We start from the raw sequence: 19,807 nt of genomic DNA on the forward strand, positions 1-19,807 counted from the left end.
CCATCTACTCATTACACATTCACAGCCAATGGCTTAGCACATCTCAGCACATCTTTTCTGTCAGTTTGATTCTCATTCCTACTGCCTGTTTACTCTGACAACATACTCAGGAATTTTTTATTTATTTATTTTTTTGCTAAATTCCCTAGTTCTCACTTATACTAGTATAATCATGAACTGTCATCTTCTATTTTTGAACATCCTATTAACACAGTTGAATGTGTCTATGTCCTAAACAATGTTTGGCCTCCTCCTCAGTATGGTTTAAATTTTTTCCCTCTATTAACAACAACAAAAAAAAATCTATTTGTGTTATGTAATATGCTTTTTTTAAATAATGCGTGTATGAGTGTCTTTATGTGTGCCATAGCATACATGTACCTGTGGATGCCAAAGGACATTGGATCCCCTACACCTGGAGATAAAGGTGGTTGAAAACACAGTTATGGGGTGCTGAGAACTGAACCCAGACTGTCTCTGAAAGCAATAAGCACTCTCTGCTGTTGAGCCATACCTCTAGATCCTTACACAATGTTTCTGAAACTAAAAACATAAGATGACTGGATTTTTTCATCTCCTCCCTTTGTGTGTGTGCCACAGTTGTTTAGTCAATACTTGTTAGGTTGACCTGACATACATGCTTTTTCCAACATAATAATTCCATTAATATTTGGAAATTTCTTTACATAGTGTAGGAGAAAACAAGAATTCCACTTTTCATTGATGTTCTGGGATGCATTTTTCTTGCTGTCTCAGTTAACTCTTGTATCACTGCTACTACAAAAGTTCCCCAGGGTCTAAATTGACATCACTATCATCGCTGTCCTGTCTTAATAATGTCACTGTTGTGTATTGTTTAAAATTATAGACATATGACTTCTTTGATCTGTCTGGGAAAGCTTCATCTGATATTTTCAGAAGAATCCATAGAAACTAAGGTAGAAGGGGGCACGAGAAAGCAAATGCCACCGAGGGACAGAAGCATCATAATGGCTCTTCATTTCTGTAGTACTCTCAAATCAAATTTGTGATGGTGAGTAGGGACACCTTGAATCCAAAATGCTTGACATTTGTGCAGTGGCTTCCATTATCGACTAGGGAGCCAGCACAGCATTTACCCAGTTACTAATGATGCTGTTTTCATTCCACAATGCCGTGCTATTTATCTGGACTCTAATACATTAGAGCATCCAGAATCCTTAGGAGCAGATGTGGATCAAGAAAATGTCAAGTTCACAGGGAACACTCATGTCCTTGGGACATTAAAGGGCACCATTAGAGCTTGTTTCCCTTCATTTAACATTCACAGTTTTTGCACAGTGTGGGACTTAACAGTGCTGTTGTTATAACAAAAACGGTTAGAATGTTTGCTGAACTCATTGCACTACTTAAAAAATGATGACTAGGCATGAAGTGTCACTAGCCCTGCTCTTGACCAGTACACAGAGGACACGGTGACATTCCTGAGGAACTGGCATTCCCTGAACAAGTAACACACTTTGTGACAGAGTTACAGAATGGTTTTCTTTAAGGTCCTAGAAGTAGACACTCATGCTAAGATGGTGTGTATTCAAATTAATCTGAAACAGTTCCAGATAAGTGAGTATATGTCCTACCATTCAAAAGTACTGTTTGAGGTGAGCATGGTGGTATATGCCTTTAATCTCATCACTCAGGAGGCAAAAGCAGGTAGATTTGTATGAGTTCTAGGCCAGCTTGGTCTACACAGAGACTAGCTAGGGCTACAAAGTGAGATCCTATCTTTTTTTTTTTTAAAAAAGTGCTGTTTTAAACACACAAAAAAAGCAGTGATTTCTTTTCCTTTAAAAAAAAAAGATGTGTGTGTGTCTGTGTGTCTGTGTGTCTGTGTGTCTGTGTGTCTATGTGAGTATGTGCATGTGAGTACAGGTATATTTACTACTGTTAAAAGCCAGGAGGAGGGAAAGAAGCAATGGGAAAGGAAGGGGGAAATCTCAATAGGCTCAAGAAAAGTCTAGAAGACATGGGCAGAAGATTTAATTGCTTAAAGAAAGAAAAATAAAGGGGAATAGACCAGATGGTTGAGCCATGATTGATGAGTAAGGTTTAAATATGTTAAAGGCTCTTTTGTAAAGTAGCCAAGTAAAATGAAAACATGAATCTAGGTCCCCTCCCAGAGTAGTCAGTGACTGGTCAAAGAGCCCAGCAGGTCAGGTGGCAGAATCATTCTGAGCAGAAGAGACAGGAAATGAGAGGGAGAGCCGCTGAGGGATTCATACTGCAATGCAAGCTCAGGTTTCCTTTTTTTCTGAGAAAAAAAAAGATTCTTCATGCCTACTCCAAACTGTTCATCCTATATTCCAGATATGGAAGTATGCCAACAACCTTAGATCTGGCAGTAGCTCACAGATGGTGGCTGTTGGAAAATGACACAAGGGTTCAACATCATCCCTATAACCTCTGGTCACTAGAATCTTCTTTCCTATCCTCAGTAGCTAAATGATGAAAGAACCCCAGCAACAGTGGTGGTCAGCTCAAACACCAAAAGCATGCCATTAAGCCTTGTGGGCAACCTACTGAGAAAGGTTACCTAAGGAAAAATTATCCTGAAGGAGCAGGGTTTCCTTTAAAACTGAAGAGCATTTGGCTCCTTGAGCTCCTTCTTACACAGAATTTAACTAGCTTTATGAGGATTTCCCTGTCTGACTTGATACTATAACACCTTTCCCCAAACTCATTGCAGCCTCTTTGATTCAATGTCCAGATCACTGACCATGGTTTTAAGAATGGTTAACAATTCTTGCAGTGTTTTCTACTCTTCATTTTTGTACTTCTCTTGGAGCCTTCATCCATCTCTCTAAGTCTTTGTGTTCATCATTTGTATCTGTGCTTCTTTCTAACAGTCTCCAGTCAATACGACCGGACTTTGTGCATGCCAACTCAGTTGTACAGGTTAGCTCTGATATTGTGGAGACTACTCTCTTGGCTGGCCTCTATGAAACCCAACATTCTGTTTTGCAGAAAATTTGGGAATTGGGTGAACTTTCATTGGAAATTAAGAAATATCTAGATTCTGAGTCTGAATTATAAACTGATCTTTTTCTTTCCCTCAGAGTAGTTTAACTATATAAAAAAGAAACTCTACTTTTCTTTGATGAAACTTGTGATATTTTTATAAAGGAGGGGAAATTCTATGATCAAAAGACTTAGGCCTTTGGCCACTGTCCTTCTGGGGCTAAACTGGCTACAACGTGCTTTGTAACAAAGCTCATTCACAAGAAGACTGGAATCCATTTGGTTCTAGTATAATGCATGTGGTTTTATTACAACTTAATGAGAGGAAATGATTTTAAAAACATTTGACTAATGTTTAGTATAGAGATTTTAAATGACCAAGCTTTGGGATGTGGGAACTATGTTAAAATTTAATAAAAATCTGATTTTAAGGAAACAAATAGAGTTAATTGTCTTTCCCCATATCTCCTCCCTTACTTCTTTATTCCATCCCCTCTTTATCTGAATTTAATCCTCCCAGTCCAATCTCCCCCTGCTTCTCCATAACTAAATATTCTATTCCTCCTTCCTTGCAGGATCCTCCTCTAACCTCTAGTCCCTTACTCAACATCTAGCTTCTGTGATAACACAGATTGCAGCACATCTATTGAATGCCTAAAATCCAACATCCACATCTAAGACTAGACCCCATTGGCCAAGCAGTAGATGCCTAGTACAAAATGAACTCAATGCTATTTTTGTTGACTTTTTATATTACTTTGTTTTTGGCTTGTTGGACTTTTACTAGTATATTATAGTTCCCAATTTTGTGTTTTTATGGATTTGGGGTGTGTGTGTGTGTGTGTGTGTGTGTGTGTGTGTGTGTGTGTGTTTCTTATGTTTTTTTTTTTATTGTGGTTAGTTTTTGTTTGTTTTCTAAAGAGAAAAAAGGCATGGAGTTGGGTGGCAGAGAGGTGGGGACAATCTGGGAGGAGTTGGGGGAGGGCAACAATGATCAGAATGTATTATATGAAAAAAAAATTAATAAGAACAAAACAAATAGAGTAAAAATGGACCATCTAAGCATAAAATGCAATGCTTGAAATATCAAGTTTGTTACTGCCTGGAAAGTTTCTGAAATTCCCCACTAAATTTATCTCTATGAGCACTCATGAGAAATGAGAGCTGTCTCTCTGGTACAGAGTCAGGCTTTGCCTTCCTCACGGTTGACACAGCTTATATAACATCAACTTTGTAAAATGAGTATGTAAGCCATGACAATTTCTGTTTTTAATGACTTGCACTGATTTTTTTAAGAGCTCATAGGGATTGTGTAAGGATAAAGACAAAGACTATGGCATAGATATTTTGCTCAGTAAAAAGCATGATTCAGCGAAGTGCCATGGGAAGTTCATGGTCTTAAGAAACAAAAAGAATTGAATCTAATCTCAGCAATTCTCCCTGCCTCTCTCCCTGCCTCTCTCTCTACCTCTCTCCCTGCCTCTATCTAGCTTCACACCCTTAGAAAAATTTCTTAATTTCTCAGAGCCTTTACTTCCTTATTGTACAAACAAGCATAATTGAACTTAGCTCACTAGAAAGCTATGAAAATTAAATATTAATCAACAAGCAAAGCATCTAGATGCTCAATAAATTTTAAGTTTCACTGTCCTCTAACTAGCATAGCTCTTAACAAATTTATAGACTTCAGGAAGCAAAGACCTGATAACTTAATAAAAACAGCCATACATATGATGGTAAATAATTCTTAATGTAGCAAATATTGAATAGTCCCTTTCTGAAAATGTAGCTGCTTTCTTTTGTGTCGTTGGTATTGGTATCACTGCAGTAGTGTTTTTTATGTCTGTGTTTTATATATGGACCACCAGCCTTTCTCCTGTTTGTATGGGTGGGATAGAATGGGAGTAGAGGAGGCATACAAGGGGACAGACCAGACCACAGCTGCCTTTTGTAGACACGTGGTAGCAAAGGTGAGCATATCCACCAGTTCTCCACATCCCTGGCTCCCTGAGGATTTGCTAAAATTATCTACCATCCTGATCTACTGGCTTTTCTGTTCAGCAAACTGGGAAGCCTGGGCTTGGAAGGTCTTCACGGGCTTCCTCTGGCCACACCCACACTGAATTGAGCCACCAAAGCTTGGGATGATGTTCTCTGCCTGCAGTCACCACTTCTTGTCCCCTCTTGCTCTGCAGTTTGCTGTGTTCTTGCTGTTTAGTCTGTTCTTTGAAGACCTTTATAGTGCATAGCCCTGGGTCAGGCAACTAGGCAGCATTCGAATGTTTAAAAGCCCTGTGTCAACATGTATTGGACAACCACTGTGGGACAGTAGGTCTTAAACATAGTTCAGAAACCTTCACTGGTCCCAGGCTGTTTGCAATCTGCCTTTAAAGATCTGGAGGAGGCTAGATTTTTCAGGAGCCCTACAGGTCAACAAATACCTTCCTTTCTGTATAAGAGAAGCCAGACAGTTCCCATGACTTACACTATAGTGGAAGTGAAAACCCCAGGGATGCCTTCCTGGCTCCTAAACTCCAACTCTAATCTGTTTGCTGCAAATCTTATGCTGTGTAAAGGTTTAATGGGGGAAAAAATGCACAGAAATTTGAGTAGGTTGGATTTTTTTCTCTCCTCTAACCAAATGCTGAGATGCTATATTCTGTAATGGGAATGTATCACTGCCTAAAATGAAATAGAGAAGAAAAGGAACAAAATTTAGAATAAATTATGCAAGACACTAACTGCTAGCTAGTTTTTATGTCAACTTGACACAAGCTAGAGTCACTAGGAAGGGCAGGACGGAGCCTCTATTGAGAAAATGCCTCCATAAGATCAGGCTATAGGCAGAGCTGTAGGGCGTTTTCTTAATTAGTGGTTGATGTGGGAGAGCCCAGCCCATTGTCAGTAGGACCATGCTGGGCAGGTGGTCCTAGGTTCTAGAAGAAAGCAGACTAAATCATGAAGAGCAAGCCAATAAGCAGCGCCCACTCTGCATCAACTCCTGCCCTGTTTGAGTTGATGTGCTGGCTTCCTTCAATAGTGGACTACAATGTGGAAGTGTGAGCCAATAAACACTTTCCTCCCCAACTTGCTTTTTGGCCATGGTGTTTCACTGCAGCAATAGAAACCCTAATTAAGACCCTAACTATGCTTACATATTCAGGTGGGCTGATCTCGGGATATGCAACACTGCCTCTGTTTGCCACATAGCTGTAGCTCCCATATCATGTAAGAATAGAGATCGTAGCTGGGCAGTGGTGGCACACGCCTTTAATCCCAGCACTAAGAAGGGAGAGGCAGGCAGATCTCTGTGAGTTTGAGGCCAGCCTGGGCTATAGAGTGAGTTCCAGGAAAGGCTTCAAAGCTTACACAGTGAAACTCTGTCTCAAAAAACCAAGAGAGAGAGAGAGAGAGAGAGAGAGAGAGAGAGAGAGAGAGAGAGAGAGAGAGAGATCTATAAAGCAGCTAAGGAGCTTTGGTGTAGAGTTCCCGTCTCATCTTCTCAGCCCACAGTAGGTGCTTTTTCCTCAATTTCCCACATTTTTTTTATACAGGCCTCACTAGACAACTCTGTTCCTACCATGAATCTAATAGCGTAAGTTTGCAGTTTCAACCCACAAGGGTAGATATGAGAAAAAGGCCAAGAAAATACATTTTGATCATTTAGTTACTTCAACCAGAATAAGTGAACCAGGAATTCTCAACTTCTAATCTACCCTGTCTTCAGGTAACTCTAAGCTAATAGACTGTGCCCATTGTCACAGTCTCTTCCTGGGCACAAGAGAAACCCTGAATAGCAGAGAACATGCCTTTCTTTCAATCCACTACCCAGTATTGTTCACTGTCAGCATCTATTATTGACAATTTATAGTCTATTATCTTCATCATGATAATAAGACTCCAAAAGTGGAGCTTCAGCAGGAATACTTGGAAGCTTTGTGCTAACATTTAATCATGGAGATGGAAAGGAGTGTTGCTAGAGTTTTCCTGCCTGGCCCACAGTCAGGACAAATCTCTCTCACCTGCCAGTCCCACAGCTGCTCAGACCCAACCAAGTAAACACAGAGAATTATATTGGTTACAAACTGTATGGCCGTGGCAGGCTTCTTGCTAACTGTTTTTATAGCTTAAATTAATCCATTTCCATTAATCTATACCTTGCCACATGGCTCGTGGCTTACCGGCATCTTCACATGCTGTTTGTCATCGTGGTGGCTGGCAGTGTCTCTCTGACTCAGCCTTCTACTTCCCAGCTTTATTCTCTTCCTTGTCCCGCCTATACTTCCTGCCTGGCCACTGGCCAATCAGTGATTTATTTATTGACCAATCAGCAACACATTCGCCATACAAAACATCCCACAGCAAAGGAGTATACATGTTCATGTTTTGTCTCTATTGCCCTTCACTCTCAACCCAACTGATAGAAGCAGGGACTCAGATCCCATCAGGAGACTCTCCCCTCAGTACATGGCCCAGTGTATTAAGTGTGCAACAAAGAGATGTTTGCAAAGAGAAAATAAGGGAAATCAACAGCAAGAATAATGCAAGAAACCCAAAGGAAGTATCAAGTGAATGGAGCTGGACATACACACAAAACTGGATTAATAAAGATGAAAGGGATACATGACAACAGGGATCCAAATATGATGCAAAGAAGTGGGCCTGAGCCTTGAATTGGAGCAAGTCAAGCCTGCCAATGCTCACATGTTAGAACTGGAAGGGATTAATGTTAGAATGCCAGACTAAGATTTCTAGCATTCAAAACCAGGCTATTCCAGCAAAAAGTTCTCAGCTTCCTAAGATGTACAACAGGTAAAAGTAGTTGTTCCTAACTATGAGGATCAGTATGAGTAATAACTATATTTAAAACACAGAGCAAAACATCTGGCCCTTACTAAGTACGTATTAGCTAGTCATCATGTGAGAGCTTTTAATGGGCCTCCTTGGATGAATGATAGGAAATAAGGAAAGGCAATTTGGGCATTGTCTTCCTTTCATGTTAACAACTTGAGAAGAAGAAAAAGACAGGGTGTGTGTATGAAAGAAATTATTGCCAGTTAAGATGGCAGAAAAGAATGGATTTGTTTGGGAGCATAATCTCACTGAATTATGGGCTAGGAGCCAGAAACCATGCCTGGAAGTGATGTTTGCTTCTGCTTACCTAGGTAAAGATGGAGTTTAGTCAAAGGACACTGGAGGCAAAAGGCTCAGATATGTATCTATCTCATTCTGTCCCTGCATACAGAGTCTCCAGTTCTAGGTTTCCACCCACTACTGAAACTGTCTTAAAATATTTCACAGAGTTTCTAGAGTCTCATGGGCTCTAGATGTGTAATAAGATGCTTATTCAGAAAGTTCATGCTGAAAGACATGAGTCCATGAAGGAAGGAAATATCTATCCCTCTCTCTGCAGGGACCTCCTGTATCCATAGGAGGAGATGATGACAGCATTTATTGGTTTGTGGAAACAAATAGAAATCAGTGGAAATAAATACAAAGATACATATGGTAAGAGAAGCACATGAAGAAAGTGGTATATTTGAAACCTTGAAAGGCATCCCTGTGTCTAAGAGAAACAAACGTGTCCTTGAGCCTTCTTGGCTCCAGAAAGACGCAGAGAAATAGACTTCTCTTCTGGCCACTTGACTTGAAATTTGGTCCTTGGGTGTCTCTCCCTTTTCCTTTCATCCAAGACAACACAAGGTATCAAGCATTCTCCAAGTTGCCACCAACATCTTGCAAGTGTTCATGGGATAAATGCCCATGAGCTTTCCCACCCTAAGCTCATTAGGCTAAAAGCTATTCTGTTTGATTCATGTTTCGTTCCATAGCATTCAAAGGTGACTTTGCCCTTATTTCTTCTTTCCGTTATTATGTATTCTTCTCAAAATAAATGATTAAAGGGTTAGGACTGTGACTCCATGTTAGGGGGCTTGCCAGCATGGGTTAATTATATCCCAGAACTATGAAAAATGAAAAAATAAAAGTTCAAATTAATCTTCTCATATTTATTTCAATGTCATACTTTTTTAAAATGGTCCTAATCATCCTGATTATCAAAAGAGAATCTTGGATCATCAGGTGGGCTGTTAGCGATGGGAAAGTGATGCTGAGTGGAAATACCAGTCAAGAAATGTAGGGTATATGTTCCTTCATGGAATAAAAGTAACAGCAATTTGGTATAGTAGGCATCTACTTCTCTAATCTCTCTCTTGATTGAGTCAGACCAACTAATTGGGGATTAAGACTGAAAGTAAACAGTTTAAAGATAATAATGTCCCCTCAGTGACTTCCTTTTTCTACCCATGTCCATCCCCTGCCGTTTTCAAGAGGGAACAAACATGAAAATAATAGGATTATCCATGAAGACAGCATTCATGGAAGAGCATTTCTATAAATTAGGAATCAAATAATTCATCTGAAAGTCAGTATGTATGATTTGGCATGGCCTTAATAATTAGTAATGTTCTGGGAAAAAACAAAACCAGTGTGTCAATAGACTTTCTGCAAGATGATCAACGGAAAGATTTTTATTCACTGAAAAGACAAAAATCCATAATTTTGAAAATTGAGAATCTCAAGAAGCTATTGCACAACTCCCCAATAAATAACAAGTTACTAATCAAGAGGGAACATACCTTAAATACAAAGAATCACAACATTCACAGAGAAGCAGCGTTCACTCTCTTGAAAATCAAGTGACTTTTAGTCCATGTGGTAAGAACCACAAGTCACACGACAAAATGAACAAATTGTGGCAGAAAAGGCAAAATGGCAATAATTAGCAATGCTAATTCCCAGGAAAGGTAGCACCCTGTAAGGTCAACAGCAACAATGAGCCCCCACTTTTTTTGTTCCAGAATACTTCTGTTTTCTCCTTTCTTTCACTGCTAACAGCTAGCAATGTAACTAAAGTATATATCCTTACTTCCCTTTAATAAAGGTCAAACATCTTGTTTTAAAAATATGTTCATAATGAGACATGAAGTACCACTCTCATCTTAAAAGCAGAAAATGCCATTCATAGTTTGTAGTCTAGTGATCAAGATCAGTGATCACACCAGACAGAGAGATATTAGAATAGTAATGTTAGGTAAATTAATGTTGGGAAAGGAAACAAGGAAAATGGTAGCAATAGAACATGAAGCAGAGTCAGAAGTATGAAATAGAGGTCATTTATGCTCATGGATCACGTACTGAACCTAATGAAGTAATAGGAGTCTCAGAAAACTCAGCTAATGATGAGGTCTCAACTCCAGTGGCAGAGAAAACATATTCAATCTAAAATACCACTACCTAATAAACAGTTATAAATAAGCTACATAACACAAATCGAATCTATGAGACATGCACAATTAGCATAATTTTCCATAGTCAGAACATATACATAAATAAGCATGTGTTTGTTTCCTACTATGAAATTTAACTTAGCTTACTAGTAATGAATTCCAAGAAGGATTAGGGCAGATTATTTAAAGAGTCTGTTTCGCTGAGTTGCTTTGGCTTTAACTTATAAGGGAAAGTAAATCTAATGATAAAACATAGGCAACAATCAAACCAATAAAGAGGAGGTGGAGAGGTGGAGAGGTGGTTAAGAGCACATGCTACTCTTACACAGGACCTGCGTCTAGTTCCCAGCATCGATATCATTCAGATCATAACTGCCTGTAACTCCAGTACCAGGGTATCCAAAGTCGTTTTCTGGATTCCATATGTCTGTTCTCATGAATGCACACACACACACACACACACACACACACACACACACACACACACACGTATACATAACTGAAAATTGATATTAAAAAAACAGACAAGAATTTTCAATAATAGAGTTTCAAGGCAGGATTGATTCCTGATGAGATCAAATAATTCCACACAGTAAACTTCAATGTCAGTATATGTAAAGTAGATCTCAGGGGCACATACTATAAACAGTACATAACAGTACACATGTGGGGGCCCAGTACAGTGATAGCTTTGCTAGCCATGTGCAAGGTCCTGTGTTCATTAGCACTGTGTCACAAACATTCAAATATTAAATGCTAACACACATATTATATACCTTACAGCTTTTGCACTGGTGTAGGATAAGCTCAGCATTATTCTTAGCATAGGCTTTTGTATTTAGAGATTCATTAATGTGCTCAGAATGAAGAGATGCATCACTCATAACTTACCCATAAATTCATCATTTGACGCACTATCCACTCATCAGTTAGACTCTGGGATCAACAGTGCATGATGGAGACTAGGCAGCACAGATTGCACATAACTTTAAAGATATGAAATCAATATACATTTCCTCACTGGTTTCTGTTCCCGGGTTTCCTTGGCTAGGCTATGATGCTCTGTTGCATGTACTGCATGCACAATGCATGCTGAGCATGCCTGGAAGAATCTGCAATGCAGATAAGTGAGAAGCGTTGCCTTTAATTTGCATATTAAACCAACACAGTGAGGGATTTGTCAGATGTCAAGTGCTTTTACATATCCCAAGCTGCCGCCTTGCCACCCCACCCCCATTTCTTAAATATCACGTTGACTTTATTACTGCAGCTACATTTGTAGCAATAAAAACATATCCTTAGCTATGCCAATGTAATCTGAGGTATGAGTATTGGATTTCTCTATATGACTGAAGCTTATTGGAGAAGGGGAAACAGTGGGCCAGAGGTTGCCATCACAGAACAGACAGGGGAGCCTAAACACCAAGCTCAGGTGCGGAGAATTAGATTTTGTCTGTCAGTTCCTGCAGGGAAGCACAGGACCACCTTCGATCGGCAGCTTGAGGGAGGACACATTGTTCTGCCTTTTCTTTGGGCTCTTTGGTACTCTAAAGCTGGCGTGGTTCCTCAGACTCATGTCCTGAACAGAATTTAAACTACTCTTGTGAGTAACAGCAGAGAGAATTTATTGACTGCCTCTCAGGCTGAAAGCAAAAGTAACCCATTGCATCAAATTATCCATTTGGATCTCCCAGCTTATTAAAACAAAGGTGGGCTGTGACTGATGGCGAGGTTTTATTCTATGGTCTCATCTATTCTGATATTTGAGCATCTTAAAATTTACATGCAGAGCTTTGTGTGGACACTAAAGTGCCCCCGACTCTTCCTTACCTACCAACAAGACAGCCCAAATTGCATGATTTGTGTAGGTGGGGGAGTCTTTCCCACAAATCAACCTCACAATTATAAACATTTATTTATTGAACATTTGGAACAGTTATTAAGAACTACAAAACAATTTCAAGAACTTCACAACACAGGAAGAAAAAATATTTATAGAAACAAATTGCTTGATTTAAAAAAAAAAAAAAAAAAGACAATGATATAGAAAGCCAGAAAGCCAGAATCCCCGTAGAGATGCTCTCCTCACAGGATTAAGAGCCCGCTGCTGGGTGGCTTATTCCTCTAGTTTCCAGTCTCAGTAAAACCAGAGGCAGCACTAGATGATCTGTAATTTTTTTTCCCAGTCTAACATCTACGGAAACAGTATGTAGGTGATTGCATCCATCCTTAAGTCCTTTCAGGCATTTACTATGTGTCTCCTGTGACAGTAGTCCAAGAGAAAGGAGAGGCACTGGCCACCAAAAGATATTTCAATATATCTGTTTTCTGTTAGGATTTTTTAAAGTTCATAGACCAAGGAATGCCACACAATTGATGCCTTTACAATTCCTTTACAAATGGAATGAAGTTGCATGAGCTGTGTCTGTGTCTACCTAAAAAAAAATAAATAAAAAAATAAATAAATAAATAAAAAACTTTTTTTTCTTCTATGTGCAAGTCAAGCTGTAAACTGTAGCCTGGAAACACTTGGCTGAAGGTAACTCCTTATCCCATGGTATCCTGAGTTGTATCCTTGCTCCTTAGGTAGGGGTGGGGTATGGGAACATTGAAAGGTACAGAGGGGCCACAGGGGCTGCCTTTAGTGTGCACCTGTTGATGGCAACTTGGCTAGATGTATGGGCTTGCTTCCATGTCCTCTGCAGCCTCCTCTCTCATGGGACATGGGCAGTAATTTTACTTGGAAAAGGACATTACAAGTCTAATTTTTAGATTTATAAAAGGCTCACAGTTAGCAAATGTCCCTTGGCACATCATGTACCTCATCCATGCAGCTCATGTGGCATCTGAGTTCTCAATACATACTCAGAGGCACTTCAGCCAAATAATCAGAGCTCCTGAGAATGTTTGTCTGCCAGTCCTCCACTCCTACTACCAAGTTGGACTAACGTGGCCCAACTCTTCATACTCATGCTGTCTAAAACTGTGAAGCAGCCAGCATGGCGTCATGCCCCCTAGAATCCACCAGCTGGACCTTCCTGGCCCTAGAACCACAAGTTTCTATGGTAGAGATGATTCCAGCCCACATATTCTCCTCCAATTCCTTACGGTATAACATCACAGCAAAGGGTATAAGAACACCAACAGAGACCATCATTATGAACCCTATTACCCCTCCCACTGGCAAGTCCGCTCCATTATGGGTCTGGATTATGCTAAGGGCCTCCCAACTAAGGGACCTGGAAGAAAGGGACAGGGCAGAGGAATTATGCTAATAAGTAAATGATACATTTGTTAAACATCAGTAGGAACTGCAGTCTACATTTCACAGATGTCAGGACAGTCTCCCCACACACATCGATTTTGTCATCACCTGTAACTAAAAGATACTCTTCCATAAATATCTTAAATTATATAAAATTAAAGTTAATTATCTCTTCTGGTCTGCTACTTTAAAAACAAGTTTTTCTAGACATTAGCGATTTGGCTTTGGGACAATACACATTAAACATTATTCGTCAATCCCTGCTCAAATTACCATGATAACAGGGCTCAGGCTTAAATTTAACTGACAGACCTTTCAATTTTCACATGATAGTGCTGCTCACCAGACTGAAAGTTTTTTAATCTTTACCAGTGTACTGGGAATACCAGGTCCTTGACAAAATGGAAAACAGTGTTTTTTTCAAGCAAGGAACAAAATGGCAACAAAGGAAAAGACTAAACAGCTTTTTAAATATCCACATAAACATACACATTTATGTATATTTGTTCTTTGAGAATTTCATACATACTTCATTTTATCATATACTTATATATACATATATGTATATATACATATGTGTGTGTATATATATATGTATATATATATATATATATATATATATATATATATATATATATATATATACCCTACTCTCCCTCTTCTCAGACCCTTCCTACTACATCATCCTTGCCCAACTCCATGACCTTTGTTTTAATCCAGTGAATGCTTGTATATGTACATGGCTATAGGGCCATCTACTGGGGCCTGGGCAATACAGCAGGGGCCACACTTCTAAATAATACTGCCCCTCTCAACCCCGCAGCTCCTTGCTAGAAGTAGGGCATCATGAGCTCCTCCCCCATTCACACTGAAAATTTGGCCAACTGATATCATGCAGGTAACCACAGCTGCTGTGAGCTCCTGATTATAATACTCCTACCATATGCAGAAGACACTGTTTCATGTAAGAAGAGGACAGAGAAAATAAAGCTCACTGTAATCCCTAGCTGCTTGGGCCTATTGTAGCTTTAACTGAAGATTGGGATAGAGTCAAGATGACTTATAACCTTAGGGCAGGAAAACTGTGCTTCTCCCAAGGTGATATGAGTCTCCTGGGTGTGAAAACCATGCTCTATCTGTATGGGCTGTGTCTTAGTTATATACTAATGCTGTGGTAAAACACCATGACCAAGGCAACGTATAGAAGAAAGAGTTTATTTTGGACTTATTTGAGACAGAGACCATGATTATCATGTCAGAGAGCATGACAGCTGGCAGGGTGCGTGGCACTGGAGCAGTGGTTGAGAGCTCACATTTGATACCTAAGTAGGAGGCCAAGAGAAAGAAAGACACTGGGAACGGCACACGTTTGCCCCCACTGACATACCTCCTCCAACAAGGCCACACCTCCTAGCCCTTCCCAAACAGTCTCACCAACCGAAGACTGAGTATTCAAACATATGAACCTGTGGGGGCCATTCTCATTCAGACCACCACAGGCTGGATGTGGAGGAAACAGCAAAGTGCATTTTATTGTTGTCTATAACTGTTCTATCTCTTCTAGCACAGGGGGAAGAGATGTCTAACGGATGAAACTGTTCACAGTTCACCCATAGCCTTGCAGTCAGTGACAAGCAACTAGAGAATGTGTCTAGCACTTGCTAAAAGGCCAGTGACTAAAAAGCAGCATCCTTCCCTAGTTCCCTAACTCCCTACCACCCTAGCATTACTATAAACAAATAAAAAACGTAATTTGTGAATTCTTTCTCACATTTTGCTCTTGCTGGTTTATAAAAATGTTTATAATGATCTTAAGTGGAAGGTTCCTGTATTGTAAATATAATACAGTCAAAGCAATAATAACATTCCTTGGCACACTTAAAGTGACAGGCCATTCACTTCAAGTGCACTACACTTGCTTACACTGACTATGTGTTTCAGTTGTGAAGAAAATGATCATTAAAGAGCAAATATAAAAGGCTGGGGAGATGGCTCAGTAGATAAAATGCTGCTGTGCAAACATGAGGACCTGATTTCAGATGCCCAGCATCCATGTAAAATCTGAGCACAGTGACAGGCTTCTGTAACCCCAGCAAGGACAAAGCAAAGACAGAGGGATCTTTGAGGTTTGCTGGTTGTGAAGTGTAGCCTAAAAAGCAAGCTCCAAAACAAACAAAACAAAAAATAAACACTAGAAGAAGATAATGTCAACCTCTGACCTCTACACATACAAATAGAAGACAGCCACACATGGATATATACACACTGCAAACAGAACACACCTGCACGCATGCACACACACCCCACTCGTACACTCAAAAGCAGGTCTAGAACATTGTTATGAGACAAACACAAAATGCTAAAGCTATGTCATCCTGTAAAGCATGAGGGATCTAGTAAGAACAATACATTTACTTTACCATGATATCCTGTTTTAGGGGAACCAAGCTCTTAAAATATTCAAGTTGTCCAACTTCACACAATGTAGGTAGTAACATAAGTAGGAAACGAGAGAGCACACAAATAACATGGTGCAATGTTCTTTAAATATGGCAACAATGAAAACCTTGTACAAATTCACAATATAATCTCGAGAAAAACTGGATTCCAGTAATCTTGGATAAGGTACCAGGAATCCAGATTTTATTTTAAGATCTCCAGTAATTATCATCTAGCAAGCTTGGAGAACATTGTTATAATGTATTCAAAGGCAAAGACTGAGGATTTGAGGGTATAGTTAGCAGACTGGCAATCATTCAGTGCATAGATTCATGTCACCGGGAATGAAGTTGTACTCAAATGATTACTAAGAATATTCTCTCTTACCCATTTTATAAGCAACACAGTTCATTTGGTTTCATCTGAAGGATTCTTCTTTCTTTGAGGGTTCCCTTCTATGCTATAAGTTCCCTGGTGATGCTGCCAATGGTTATCTCTGAAGCACTAAATACTAAATTTCCTAAGAGCAAAACAAAAGGAAAACAAACAGAGGGGTATGTGTACGGAGAAGGGTTGGGGACAAAGGATTGACAAAGAGCCACATGATAAAGCTGACTCATTCTCCTATAGAGACTGATCCTTTGAAGCCAAAACAAAATCTGGAGACCACATATTTAAATGAACGTGAGGTTTTGTGATAGAAAGGGTCACATAACCCTGGTTGTCTCTGAGATAGCCAACAAGAACTAAGGTACCCCTCCTTAGAAACATTAAACCATGAATACATCTTAGTCACTAGCCAGTTCCTTGAATTTTGTTCCTCTCTAGATTCCAGGTGCTTAATATTTTCAGTCAGGTTAGTACTCATGACCCCTGTGTAATTCTACACACTTCATAGATGAGTTATTGATAGTTTAGCAAATAGGATGAGATCAGTCCATGCCTGCTGGCAATCACAAAATCACATAAATGAATAGTATGCAGGTCACAATGCAAATTCACCAGAAGTAAGATATAAAATGTATTCTAGGGTACCAGAAAGGAATATATAGGTTAGAGATGTTAAAATAGACTGGGGATGAAGCTCAGTTTGTAGACTGTTTAGCACTCACAAAGCTCTGGGTTTGATCCCCAGTGGTGTATAAATGGGTCCTTGAAGTACAGACCTACAACCCCACCCTTCTAATGGAGCAAGGAAAAATCATAGTATTCCTGGGCTATATAAAGAGTTTAAGTCCAGTTTGGAATAGAGAGCCTATGTCAAGAAAGTAAATATTTTAAAAATGTGTTGAAATACAAGAAAATCAGAGATTCCTCTAGCTACAGACTTTATTATGCAGAACTAAGTGACAGATGGGGACATCAATTTCACAGCACAGATCTAGCAAGCCAATCTTAGCTGTTCTTCACTGGCTGACCTTCTACCTCATCGTAATATGACTGCCCCCTTCCACTATACTAATGAGTCTAACACCTGTGACTTTTTACAGTGATTTTTCACTAACACTATGACTATTTCCTAAAAAAGAAGGGCAGTGCTTATATGATTCATTCCCTTCTTACTACAGTAACACATTCTCAAAGGCTTGGAGATAGAGAAACAGTGACATGGTGAAGAAATGTGTCCAGTGCCACTTAACCATTTCACATTCAGCTAAAGTACTAGTTGAGATTCTCAATAACTTTGAGGAGAGCTCTCCTATTTCCAACAAGTAACCGAAACTACTAATTATAGATACATTTTAGGAGTTGGAAGGTCCCAAATGATCTCAAGAGATCATCTTCTTGTATTATGTTTCAGAAGAAACATCACATTTTTATCTCATCCAATTTCTTCTGTACCAACTGCCTGTCACCAAGCCAGATTATACAAAGCAATGAAACAACCCCTAATGTGTTTATTTATTTGATGCTAAAAGATGCCTTAGCAGTTTGGCCTGGAGCAGTTCTGAGAGTCAAGAATGCTTCAAAGATCTGCTCTCTGTTCTCATTCACCTAATTTGCCTTAGCTATGGAAACAGTATATGTCACCCACATGTTCCCCCTGTGCGATTACTTCATATTAACATGTTACAAATGTTCCTTATCTTTATTTACAGGACTGTTTTCCCCAAAGCAAAGTTACTGCTATTAATACACACTCTAACACTGATACCAAGCTAAATAACCTACTAGTTACCTAAATCCTGGCTAAGTAACTAGTAATTACAAACCTTGGCAAAAATGAAACTAAAAAGTAGGCCCACAATCCATATCCACTCCTTTCAGCTGCATGGCATCCTAAACTGACTCAAATTCTTTCAGCCTTTGGTTTTTTCTATCTTGACATAGTCAAGTCACCAGGCAGTGGTGGGGTTGAACACGAGATTATATGTAAGATCATTGAAATATGTGATAAGTGACATTACTGTTTTATTCCAATTACACTCGTAAGTAATTGGAATAAATAAGTGTTCGTTACACTCCAGATGACAGTGTGACCACCCCAATGAATGTCAGTGCTGATATCTCTACTATTATGAAACAAGAATGACCATTAACAACAAAAATAAGTGTTATGTTGTAGTGGGAAGGTATTATGATTAAAGGAGAAAATTCCAACATTGCATCTGACAGATGAGTGTGATGGGAACAGAACTGGTGCAGCAGAAAGAAACAAGAGACAAAGCTGTCATACACTTTGTAGAACCTGCATCATCTTAGAAAGGTGCACATGAGGTTACATCAATATCAGCTGGGAGCAAGGAGAAGGGGATGACCCGAGAGAAGACAGGTTTGTTAATTTTCTGGGTACAAAAGAGTGGGAACTGACTGAGAGATTATCTTTATTCTCTCTTGACAGCTTAATTAAGTTCCCTAATTAGTCACAGTCACTAAGCCCTGTGTTTCCAGTGCTGCCTCCTCTTGGATTGGCTGCTTCTCCACTCTAATAACTAGTTAGAAAAGTTAGCTGATCTAAACACCATCTTTCCAAAGCAAAGAATCATTTCATTCCTCTCCAGTGACAAATAAGAATTCAGTATATTCAAGGTGCACAATGTGATGCTTTGATATGCATGTGAGCCGTGAAACGGCTTCAAAAATCAAGATAAAGGCTTATCTACCACCTTACACAATTTCTTACATGTGCTTACTACATGTGGGCTTTTGTGAAACGATCGTAAGAATATTGAAGATCTGCTCCTATATTGCAAGTATAAATTTCATAATGATTAACTATAGTCATGATGTCATAAATTGTCTCCAGAATTTATCCATCCTATAAATGCAAGATCATTCCCTTTGACTAGCATCTCCCTATTTCCCTCATAGACACCTCTATCTCTAGTAATAACATTTTGCTGTTCCTAGGCATTCACCTTTCCATGATTCTATGTATAAGTGAGATGGTAGAATTTTTCTTTATGTGTTTAGCTTATTGCACATTGCCCATAACTCTCTGGATCCACGTGCATTGTCACAAAGGACAGAATATCCTTCATTTCAAGACAGAGAATATCAGAGTAACAAGAGAGGTTTGCTTCAAGATCAACCCTCAGAAAAATTCTATGGTTGCTGAGTTCTAGTCCCTGTCCTGACCAAATCTACCACAGCGCTATACCAAGTTTATCTTAGATGTTCTCCTACTCTTTCAGTATTTCATTCTTCTGGATAGTAATTCTCTCATGTGGTTTCTATCTCTTTTGTCATCTATTGAAGACAGTAAACAATGTGTGGGAGTACAACCCTACCCACTAGCAGTTCTTACCAGAGCATTTCAAAGAAGGAAATGCTTACATCAAAGAAATCACTTTCTAACTGTCAAATTGTAGAAATTTCA

The 19,807-nt window shown here is 39.3% G+C and overlaps 1 protein-coding gene across 7 annotated transcripts in view; it reads right to left on the reverse strand.

The window, feature by feature from the left end:
• Positions 1-19,807, reverse strand: part of Ctnna3 (catenin alpha 3) — a 1,349,586-nt gene that overhangs the window by 945,525 nt on the left and 384,254 nt on the right. The gene's annotated exons all lie outside the window — the stretch shown is intronic.

Source organism: Peromyscus eremicus, chromosome 16_21 (assembly GCF_949786415.1).
Source record: "Peromyscus eremicus chromosome 16_21, PerEre_H2_v1, whole genome shotgun sequence".
In the NCBI taxonomy this organism is placed as follows: Eukaryota; Metazoa; Chordata; class Mammalia; order Rodentia; family Cricetidae; genus Peromyscus; species Peromyscus eremicus.